We start from the raw sequence: 12,138 nt of genomic DNA, 5'->3' as shown, positions 1-12,138 counted from the left end.
TATTTTTTGAAGAAACACATGATCTTAGCATTCAATTTGTTCATTTCCAACTTCATAGTGATGGTCAACAAAAGTAAATCAAGTCAACAAAAGAAAATCGATCATGAAAGCTTTGAAAAGGAAGGAATAAGATTGAGTTTATCTATAGAGAATTCAAGATTGAATGAAGTTCATTTTAAGCACCAAAGTTGAAGTGTGTTAGTTTGCAATGTTCTTTCATACCCAAAATCAAATTTTTATCACATTCATTGTTTTCACTTTTAACATTTAGAGTGTGTTTGATCATGCATTCCAATGCAAGATTTTGAATCCCTTAAGGCATTCAAGAGTGTGTTTATCATGCATTCCAATGAAAATGTTAGATTTTAGTCCATGGTATTCAAGATTGATTTTAGCAACATGCATGCAAAGACAATTTTTTAAACATTCAAGTTTGTTTTAAGAAAAACCTACAAATAACAACATGGTTAGTTAGGTTATCAAGATGCTCCAAGCTGCAATGCTAAAAAAAATCAAGTTGATTAGTCACCCAAAAAGTCTCCAAAATGAAAGCTTAACTATGGGAGAAAAAAAATTAACATTTTAAATTTTTTTTATAGGCGTAAAAATGCTTAGAAAAACCTCTACTTCATGGAACCACCAAAAGTCAAAATTTGACTTATACTTTTTTTTATAAAAAAAAATGCAAATGACACATTACTAGCGTAGAAGCCAAAACTCAAAATCATAAAAAAAAGTGCAGGTATTTACCAAATCACAGAGAAGATAGAACAATAGAGACAACAAAACTCATAGATGCCAGAAAAATGCAGACACCAAAACAAAGGTCACTGTGAAACTTGTAGAGATGATAGTTAAGTGGAAATGATAGTATAGATGCCAGACACAACAACCAACAACAAAGATGCTAGTTTTTAGGTGGAGACGACAAAAAAAAAGTTGTGCACATGTTGAGGTGAAGGATTAGACTTAGTTTAGATTGGGGGTTAGGGGGAAAGTGGTTTAGCTTTGATGGGATGAGTTAGTTAGGCGGCTAAGTGAGGTTAGTATGGGTGGATGGGTTGGATTAGGGGTAAAGGTAGGGTTTAGGGATGTTTTAGGGGTTAGGAATGATTTATTTAATAAAATGGGGGATGTGGGATTAAATTAAATATATTTAAGGATTTATTTAAATTTAACAGAGGAATAGGGATTTAATTGATAAATTGATTTTGGGTTATTATTTGATTTTATCAATTGGACTATAGTTAATTTAATTAATTAATTAACTAGGGGATGATGATTCATTAATAAATAATAAATATTTAATCGGTAATATCCTAGGAGATGACTAAATATGATTACCTATTTGTGTAATCAGATTTAGGTGCCTACAATAATATTTTTAAAATAAAAGTTTTAATAGATTTTAAAATTGCTCATTTTTAAATTTTTTTTTGACTATATGGAAATTATCATGTATGGATCTTATAAAAAATTATAAATAAGTTTAATTTTACAACAGTAAAGTCAATTTATAATATTCTTTTATTAATTAATTAATTAATTTATATAGTTCTTAAATAAAATGATTTATGTTTGACTTGTATATAGGATTCTAAGTGGCATACTATGTAAGATTATATTATATTTATCTTTAATAATTTTCTTAAATGTTGGGGTATTTTCCTACAAAAAAGAGGATATAAAGGACATATCATATTAGTTGTTCAACTACTAAAGGAGAAGGACACCATGAAGAAAAGGATGAGCAGAAGGAGAGGAAGGGGAAGGAGAAGGAGAAGGAGGAGGAGGAGAATTTGAAATAGAATACAAAAAACAAAAAAGAAGATGAAGGAGAAGGAAGGAAGATGGAAAAGTAGGTGGAAAAAGGGATGAAGAATGAGGATTGGAAGAAGAGGAACAATGTGGATGAGGAATAGGAGAAGGAGAAGAAAAAAAGAAGGAAAAGGAGACAACACAAATGTGAAGGGGGAAATGAAGAAAGAGAAGAAACGAAAGTAGAAGGATGAGAAAAAAAAGAGATGAAAGGGGAAGGCTAGTAGAAAATTAAATAGGCTATTAGCAAACGTGGCCAAATGTCCCATAATTCTCTCTTGCACAAATATTTCAATAGTGACATCTATTTCATTTTATTTCAAAAAATGGACATTCTTATAAAAAAAAATTCCATTTATTGAAATAAAAAACATATTTTAATAATTAGTATTACATTCATTGAATAAAAAAGATAAAAGACAACAAATCTAAAAATTAATGTTTCCCATTAGTCTTTATTAATATTAAATCCTCAACATCTTATTTAGTTGATACTTGTTGGTAATTTTTCCTACAAGAAGTTAAATTGTGATATTGCTATTAGGATTCACCTATGTAATTTCGTTGATTCAAAATTATTGACCAAAATTTTATGAGTAGTGGTTCACAAGATCCGATCTCTAATGAGAACAAATGGAACAATTAGTACTCATTCCATCCATATGATTTTCATACAGGTCAAGTGGATATATTTATTTTGATGCATTCACATTTGGATTGTTTAAGATTTTGCATTATTTTAATAATTTCTCCTATTTTCTCCTATTTTCATCCATGAAAATATTTATAGAAAAGTCACAATGGACAAATAAATAATGAGATAGAGATAGTGGGATACAAGAATTATGAATAAATAGAGATAGAGATAGCGAATAAATATATACAAGTCTAGGGAGACAAAGAGGCACATGGATAAATAAAGTGAGGTGGAGGGATATGTCAAACTAGGAGTCATGGAATGGAGGTGAAGAAGTAAAATAATAAAGATATATAGGGTGATAGATGGATAGATGAATAGTAAATAAGATCAAAGAGAAATAGTGGAAATAGGATATAGACTAAGAGAAGTTGAAGGAAAAATTGATTGTTGTCTTAGCCATAAATGGCAACAAAAAATCATCTATTCAAAGCTTATCCTCGTGGAAAACATGATTTCCTCTATCACTATCAAGTGTTTAGTGTCAAATTTTCTAACCAAACTAATAAAAATGGCCCTACTATATTTTTCATAGAAACAAATTCATTTCATATCTAACCCATGTTCTCTTCAAATCATTACTAAAATTTGACAAATTATATAGAAAGGAGGAAAGAAGATTATGACGAACGAGAAAATAAAAATTATGATCAATGCTTTCAAAATAATACAATGAAATCATTTAATATATATAAAACTATCAACATAACACTTGCACTCTCAATTATAATAAAAATAATAATGTAATAACTATTCAAGAAATTCATATAAAAATACGAGATTACTGTGTTAACCCTTGCACATTTCAAAAGTACAAGTGCTACCATAATTTCACCCTATTATTAGTTTTATTCAGCCAAAAGGTTTGATGGACGCTGAGTTTGAGTTAGTTATGATTATAAAATGAAATCTTTCACATACAAATGAGTTACAAATAAAATTGAAGGATCCCACCATTAAAGCTTCCCTCAAGTCTGAAGCTGGTAAGGCCTTGTGGTAGCTTTGCTTTGCTTTGCAATTATGCTAGAGAAGCGGGAAGGGACCTTGCACTGTAGTTCAAACATGGCTATCACAGCGGTTGCAGAGCCAAAAAGTGAGCTGAGAAGAGTCGCATTCAACCCCAATTCCCCTATTGCCAAGGTGTTGGTAGAACAGAAGTTGAAAATCATTACATAGGATGATAAGGATTCGAGTTTTTTTGATGGCTTGTCGAGGAAATTGGGTGCCTTGCTTGGACCTTCCCTTATTGCTCCTCTGGTGAAGGACTTGGATCAATCCAAATTGTAGGCTGGATTGATAGTTTTTTTGCTTGATAGTAATGGCAATCAAAAGTTTGGTCTTCCCTTACGCTATTGTAGAGAAAGAGAGTTGAGTTCCCAAAAACATTCAGTTCGAATGGTTGTTTTGCAATTTTGTTACACTATTTCAACACTGAATGATGTCAATATTGAAGGCTCCAATTTTGGCATCCATAGAACATCATTTTCCTATTTTTGCTTTTTGGGAAACCATTCTCAAGGAAATAAGCACCCTCTACAAATACTTTGAGCTCTCACAAATTAATCTGAAATCCAATAATAAATAAGTTAAGATATGATAAATCAATTGGAATAACATAGCAAAAGTTGAAATTAAACATGCTCTAAAAAATAATGATGGTTCTAAACTTTAAGTCAAAAATCTTACTCAAAAACCAATCTCACAACACACTTGCAGTTTTTATCGTAAATATTACTCAAAACACATTGCAATATATTACTCTGTTTTTAATTCCTTCTTAGCTGTTGCAAAGCTCTAGTTTTTGCTTTGGAGCATTATTTTAGGTCCTTTTTTACATCCACCACAGCTTTCTGTTACTTCGGGTCCTTTTTCACATCCACCACAGCTTTCCATTATTGATGATTGAATTGAGCCTCCTAGAGAGTTTCCATTTTCAACTCAAATGCTCTTGAAATGATAGTCATATACCTTGATTTTAAATGATGGTTCCACTTTTTTAGATCTTGAAATTTTTTTATCAGTTGTTGTTCCTCTTGATACAAAGCATAATACCCATGAGAAACATTTTCTTTGATCAAAACTAATGAAAGACACTTGTTTGAATGCATCAAGAGACCAACATTATTTAGAAATTAAAATAAAGTATAAACAGGTGATAAAAAATTCAAACCTTTTCCAATCTACTATTTTCTAAAAGCCAATGTTCACCATTTTTTCCAATTCCTTTTGTGTCTGCAATCATCAAAAACCTATATATTAGTAGGTAAAAGTGTGTACATAAAATATGTAGATGTATAAATGTAAGTGGTGAAGAAAAAATTTGTATCAATCAAAAGTCCCTATGATTTCTATAATCCTAAAGCTATTATGAACTAGTTACTCATTTTAGTAATTTATTACAGTAAAGAGGCAGCAATTAGATTCAGTTGCCCTTTTGAAAGCATTGAAAACTTTCTCAAAAATCAATAGTACATATAATAGACCTGAAAAGACATAAGCAACGAAGCAATCATTTCAATATGAATCAATTGCCTATTTTTCAGATTCTTTGAGAACTGCATCACTCTCAATTAAATAGTGGTTAATCGATCCATCAAGAAGATGTCTAATGCAGCCCCTTGGGTTGCATAAATACTTTTTATCCTTAATTATTTGGAAGGGCATGCAGAAAACCAAAAGAACCTCTATTAACCTCTATTAACCTACTTATCAACCTTTATTAACCTCTATCTCCTACTTATCAGCCTCTATTAAGCCAAATTATGTGAAAACATTATCAATAAACTAACCTGTGATTGATTAACCCAATTGTAGTCATAGATTCCAGTAATACAGTTCTGAAATGTTTTGTAGACACCAAATTTGAAATCCTAAACTTCGATGTAGTACACACTAGCCCTTGCTTAACTTGCTTGATCAAACTTTGTGCTTTTGGGTGTATTCGATTCTTGCAAGCTCTATTTATCATCTCCTTGCTGCCAACTTGCTTCAACTTCAACTTTGTTCCTTGAAAGAAGCATTTTTTCATGGGAACCATTTGAAACTATCCAACACAGTGTGTCAGTAGGAGCATTCAAATTCAGCGAGCCTGCAAAATAGGAGGAATCCTTGACAGTCATGAAAAGTCCCCATTTAAGACCTCAAAGTTCACTATCATGTGGATAGAGTATAGACAGATACTCTAACTTGCAAAGGTTCACTATGCAAAGTTCTTAAACCCAATGCACCAAGAAAAATGGTTAAATCAATCATCAAGTGAAACAAAAATTTTTGTACCATGACTTGAAACCCTACCAGATGGTGTTGGCTTTGGAGCGGAGAGCATCATTTTCTCTTGAATTCGATCAAGGTGTCCTGCCATCTGCAAATACCAAATGCAATCACCTTTCAATTAAAATATAATTCCTTTTTCCTCAGCTCTTTGAAAATAACAAAATCACCAAAAATGTTAGTCAAATACCTTTGATTTTAAATGATGGTTCAACTCTCGTAGCTCCAAATAGTTTTTCATCATTTGCTCTTTCTTCTAATCCAATATATAATACACATGAGAGACATTTCCTTTTATCAAAAGTAATAAAAACACTTCTTTAAACACATTGAGCGATGGTGCATTATTTAAAATTTAAAATAAAAGTGAAAAAAAATGATAAACAAGTCAACCTTTTTCAATCTATCATTTTTAGAAAAGAGATCGTTCATCATTTCTTTCAATTCCTTATCGGTCTGCATGCATCAAACCTTTATCTTAGTCATGTGCAATATCTCTTTCCTTTCCAACTAGAGGGTTGAATCAGAAAGAGGAAAGTTCAAGTCCCATGCAAAAAAAAAACAATTTTTTTTTTGAAGAAATATGTACTTTCTCACTCAAAAGTTGATATACAGATACCAACCTTTTTCTTAGGCATCCTTTTTCCAGATAATTTTTTTACATTCATATCCTGCAGTATTTCAAACGAATTCAAAAAAATTAGAAGAAAAATCTCAAACTCTATTCGAAAAATTAAGAGAAAACACAAACCCTACTCAAACCCAACAAAAATCTCAAACTCTATTAAAAAATCTAAGAGAAATGGAAAATGCATGAACTCGACAACTCTAAAAAATTTATAACCCAACATCCTAAAGATTACATATATCTGGTTCAAAAAATTTTGAATAAGACTACATACATGCAATTCAGACAAAAAATCACCCACAAGGGCCACAACCCATCATCATCATTAAAAAAAAAGACATCCGGTAACCCAACTGCAGAAACCAGTAAAACATAAAAACCCACTTACCTTTGATTTTTTTCAAGTGATTTTTGGTAGTGCGGGTGTGAATAATGTCATCCCTAGCAGCTTCCTTTTCACTGCAGAGCATCCGTTGCTTCCATTTCGTCTGCTGTGAATTCATGCAAAAATAGAAGGAGGAGGGGAAGAAAATCAAATCGGAACAATGGATTCTGGCACTTCATTCCACATGGAAACTATGGGCTCGTTTTCCCTTTCCATGCAAAGGAATGATAGCTACAAAATAGGAAGAATAGCTGGAATATATTTGTTTGTACATGACGCCTTGGACGAGCAAGCCAGTGTAAGGTTTCTCAAATAACCTTAATAGCATCCCCTACACAAATGGGTTATTTGTTCTAATGTTCTACATGATTCTATTTTGGTTACTTTAATTATTCATTTTATTGGATTTTTTACAACTCAACCAAAGCATGGCAATCAAACAGGCTTCAAAGCTATGAAACAACTTCAGGAATATAGTGCAGCTTTTTTATTCAAAGTATTGTGCAAGGTCAAGATAAACTGGTGAAGTCCCAAAGTAAGGAAGAATGGTCTTTGAGTCACACAAAAATTAGAAGAGTCTCCATTAAAAGGTCTTGAATGCATAACAACTTTGTTCGAAATTCCTTAGAACAAAAATGTTGTTGCACCTCCTTCTACAACTAGTAATTCAGTGATAATATTTCATGGTTGTTTCCAACAGTTAGTGCCACATCACATATTGATAATTAAACATCCACCTAAGATTAACAGAGCTGATGTAACTTGACAACAGTGATGGCAAACTTAATGGAGGTCAGCCTGCATATAGCTGTGCGCACAGAGGCAAATATGTGTCAATCCTTATTAAAATAATTTCTAAGCTTCATATTATTTCTTATGGTGAATTTCCTAGATTTACAAATTCAATTGATCCATCAATGAAAGCAATATAGATGTTTTATATACTTCACAACAAGCAATTGATCCCATTAATATGTAGACATTACTACAAAATCTTTATGCTTGCAACAACAATTAATATTGGCACACCATTATCCAAGTCCCCTGCCAAAGAAGGATCTCCGCCTACAAATCCTCCCTGCTATAATTTGACAATAAAATTATTTATATTTATTGGATTTTTCTTGTAGTTTGCAGGAGGATTTGATGTTGAAAGCATGTCTGCATTCGAGCAGTTGAGAAACCTTGCTCACACCTGCCATACAAAATCTCAAGCAAGAAAATAGAGTGCAGGTCTACCAACTTGTTAGACCTGCCTTAAGGGTTGCAATTTCAAAATTTATTGGATTTTGCTTGTAGTTTGCATACAAGATCATACAAGATCTTGTTTGCAAAATCCGATGAATTGTATCAATTCATATATTTTGGACCCTATTTATCTCTGCCAAACCTTATTCAAAAGATAGGAGCTTTATCAAAACATCTTGATATTTACATCCACACATCATATATAAAAATTGAACTCCCTCAAATACAACCTTAATGAAATTTTGGCTCATCACAATATTTCCTTTGCACTTTTCTAGTTCTTCATTGTGTTGTAGCCAATGTTACCAAGACCCATGAGAATAATTAATGGTTTAGTTTTTTGTTACTTTAATTTTACTATAATGGTTTAGTTTTTTGTTACTTTAATTATTCATTTTATTGGATTTTTTCTATATATTATTTACATCTTTAAAAAATAAAATTGTTATATAGAAAATAGAAACATTAATAATTTTATAAAACTATTTTTAAGCTTTGAAAAAAAGTCATAATCTAGATTTTAATATAAATTTTCTAAACTTTCCTACATAGTAAAATATTTCTATTTTTTAACATATTTAAATATTTTGTATTCTAAATATTTTAATTTAAAAAATTGACTCATGAATAGTTTTTAAGTATAATGTAGATTTTAATATTTCTATACTTTTAAACATGTTTTTGAAATATATTTTATTTTATTAAAAAAATATTGACTAGTAAATAGTTTTTAAGTATAATGTAGAATTGTTGGTAAACAGATTTGTCATAGTAGAATTGCCCAACGGAATGTGTGGCAAACCATTCACAATAGTTGGATAGGCCCTTGGTATGCGGTCTTCCAACTGTTGTGAATGGTTTGCCACACATTCCGTTGGGCAATTCTACTATGACAAATCTGTTTACCAACAGATTTTTGGCGACTTCGCTGGGGATGACCGAACAAGAAAGATTGACAGTCGCCTGTAATGAAGCACAATGGTGCTACCACATGAGAACATTTGTCTAGTTCTCCAACCAAACCTTGGCTTCCAAGACACCCATGAGGATATTATTTCAGACTTGAGCACTCTAGCCTGGAGGTGTAGATGAAGTGCACATCAATATCATCAAGTAAATCAAGTTCTTGAAGAAGAAGAAGAGTTCAGAGAAATCTTGCGAAGAGCCTCTATTGGTCAGAACATTGTGGTTGTTGAAAGGATAGTGGTCATTCCAAGAAGAAACAGGAAAAACCTTGGTCACATCCAAAACCAAGTGAACAATAATTAACAACATGGTTGATTAAAGGTACCTTCCCTGGAATGAAGGTTGGTGACTCTATTTTAAAATATTGGTTATCAGCGACTCTATTTGTATGCAGAAATTTAGAATCATGGTTTGGTACAGGGGAAAAGTTGAAAGTGCTAGTGATAGCGATAGTGATGATGAATACTTTCAATATCCTAAGAAACAAATTCCTGATGAGCCTCTACAAGTCGAATTCTTGAAGAATTTCTATGGTGGCAGGAGGCTGGATCCCAAAATGGTTCATCCCCACTTACTTCAAGTTTTTCAAAAGATTGAAGAAGAGGATGGAAAGGATTATGGTTTTCTTTTTCATGATGAAAAATCCTTTTTGGAAAAAGATTCAGCATATAAAGATAAAGAAGGCTTTACTGAAAAATGTCTTTCATCTAAATTAGTCCTGAAGAATAATAAAGGTATCTCTCATGCACCTCTGCCTGAACAAAATCAGATTTTTGTTGATCCTACGCAAGCAAGCTTCTTGAAGAGTTTCTATGGTGGACAAAAACTAGATCCAGGAGAGACTCATCCATCTTTGCTCCAGACATTGCAAAAGATCTAAGAAGAGGATGGTAAAGATTATCAATTTTTCTCTCACAAGCCCAAATCATCTTTATCTAAACAAGTTCTACATGTAATTATAAGGAAGAGTTCGGCCAAAAAAGTGATTTGTGTCAATCAAAGATAGATAGTGTGGGTCAAAAAGGTGCCCCAATATCTGCACCTATTGCTCATCAAAATCACACTCCTATTGATCCTAATCAAGTTGAATTTTAAAAAAGATTCTATGGAAATGCACGCCTAGATCCTGACAATGTACATCCTCCTTTACTTCAAACACTGCAAGAACTTGAGAAAGAAGATTCATCCAAGAATTATTTCCTTGGTAACAAAATATCTCTTGATCAAAATGTTAGAAATGACTCATCTAAATCTTCATGTGTCAAAGAAGATGAGGATTCTATGTCTAATCAAGGAAATGGTCAAGAAATGATGTCTATAGAAGAAGGGTCTAGTAATGTATCAAGGAATCATTGTGAAAATTCCATGAAACAGGAGAACGTATTCAATCATCTCAATCCTAATGAGAAGGGACAAGAAATATCAAATATTTCTCAAGGAATTACAGAAGATATGATTAAAGATGGGGGAAATGCAAATCAAGGTGAAATTCATACTACTTTTATTCCTACTTGGTGCCTAAATGCTTCAGATGATGACTTTCTCTGTGGAGAAGACCTTCCTATTAATTCACCCCTAATCATTAATGATGAGGACTCTATTGATGAAGTCAACTCTTTAGAATATTTTTCACAATCTTCTACCACCACTGGTGAAAAAATAACCTCAAGTGAAATCTTGCAGACATCTCCATTAACTCCTGATTTTGAAGTCTTTACTTTTGCGGATGTTGAGGAGTTTTTAGAAAGTGGAATGATCATCACAAGAGTAGAAGATCATTTTCAAGAGAAAGATGATGAGCTGTCAAGAGATCCCCTTCCAAGTTACATGCAAGTGGAATATGAAGTTTTCCCATTTTGTGAAGATGGTCATCAAGAAAAATTAATGCACCAAGCTAGTTTAAACATTGATGAATATCTAATGACAAGTACAATAGACATGTAAATGAAAGATAAGTTTCAAGTAAGAGAAGATGACATATCAAGTTCTTATTCTTCCTCATGCATGAAGCCTGAATTTGAAGCATTTCAGTTCACAAGGGGAAACCATATTGAAGAAAACATTGTGATGGTACCTTGCACTAGAGAAGTAATTGGCCTTGAAGAAATGTGTTGTGATTTAATGATTGAAAAATTTGAAGATGAAGGCATAGATGACGACACTCTTTTAAAAGAATTTTCCTTACATCAATGTCACTTGATGATCAATTCTCTTGATCAGATAGACTCAATAGAGCATACGTGCACCCAAATGGAAAGGATGATTGTTTCTTCTTTGAGCGATCTGATGGAAGAAGAGGAAGAAATACATCATGGGAAGATTCAATGTGAAAAGGATGTGCATTCATATCGGAATAATTTCATAGAGAATATAAACAAAATCATTCCCATGAAAAAGAAAGAGTGTCTGGTGTTAGAAATGAATTTAAGACTCCATGATGACCAACTACTAGAAACTCAAGTAGCGGTTTTTCCAAGTACAAGAGAAGATCATAAATGTGTTGAGAAACTTGAAAGCCTTATACTTCAACTCTTTCAAAATGAATTCATCAATGACAGGCAACAGGAAGTGGAGATGATTTTAAAGTCTGAGATTTTTGATGAAGCCTAGTTGTTTGGATACGTCCCTTTATTTAGAGATGTGGAGCATTCTAAGAATCTCATAATTAGAATTCAAGGAGTGGACTTATATCTGAGCCCATGGGAACTTGGGAGTTGTCACATGCTAGCATGCTATGGTATTTATTTTCCCTAGCCAGTGAATGGATTTGCATGATTATACCTTGAGTCATGGGAGGTAGGGAATCTTGCCTTGTATATAGTCTAGATAGGAGTTTTTGTTGTGTTGTTTTGTTGCCTGGTTTTTCCTTTCTATTGTCTCATTTTTGCTGTTTGTTCCCTCTTTTGTAAATTGGTCCCTCAATTCACTCTATTTTACAGCCCAATGGATAAGGCACCACTTTATTCATTCTAGATTCGAGCTTCGTCTTTGTCAGTTCTTATCCCCAGTTAGAGCCAACTATTGCCCGGCTATAAAATTTTGTTTCAATTTCGTGAGCCATGGTTAATATTTAAAACTTGCCTGATTTTAAACCTTAAATTGGCCATTCTATCTTTGAATTTTGCG

The sequence above is a fragment of the Cupressus sempervirens genome, chromosome 5 (genome assembly GCF_028749045.1).
Source record: "Cupressus sempervirens isolate cs-2001-9-10 chromosome 5, ASM2874904v1, whole genome shotgun sequence".
Lineage (NCBI taxonomy): Eukaryota > Viridiplantae > Streptophyta > Pinopsida > Cupressales > Cupressaceae > Cupressus > Cupressus sempervirens.
The sequence above is the reverse complement of the archived record's forward strand: the minus strand, read 5'-3'. Positions refer to the sequence as shown.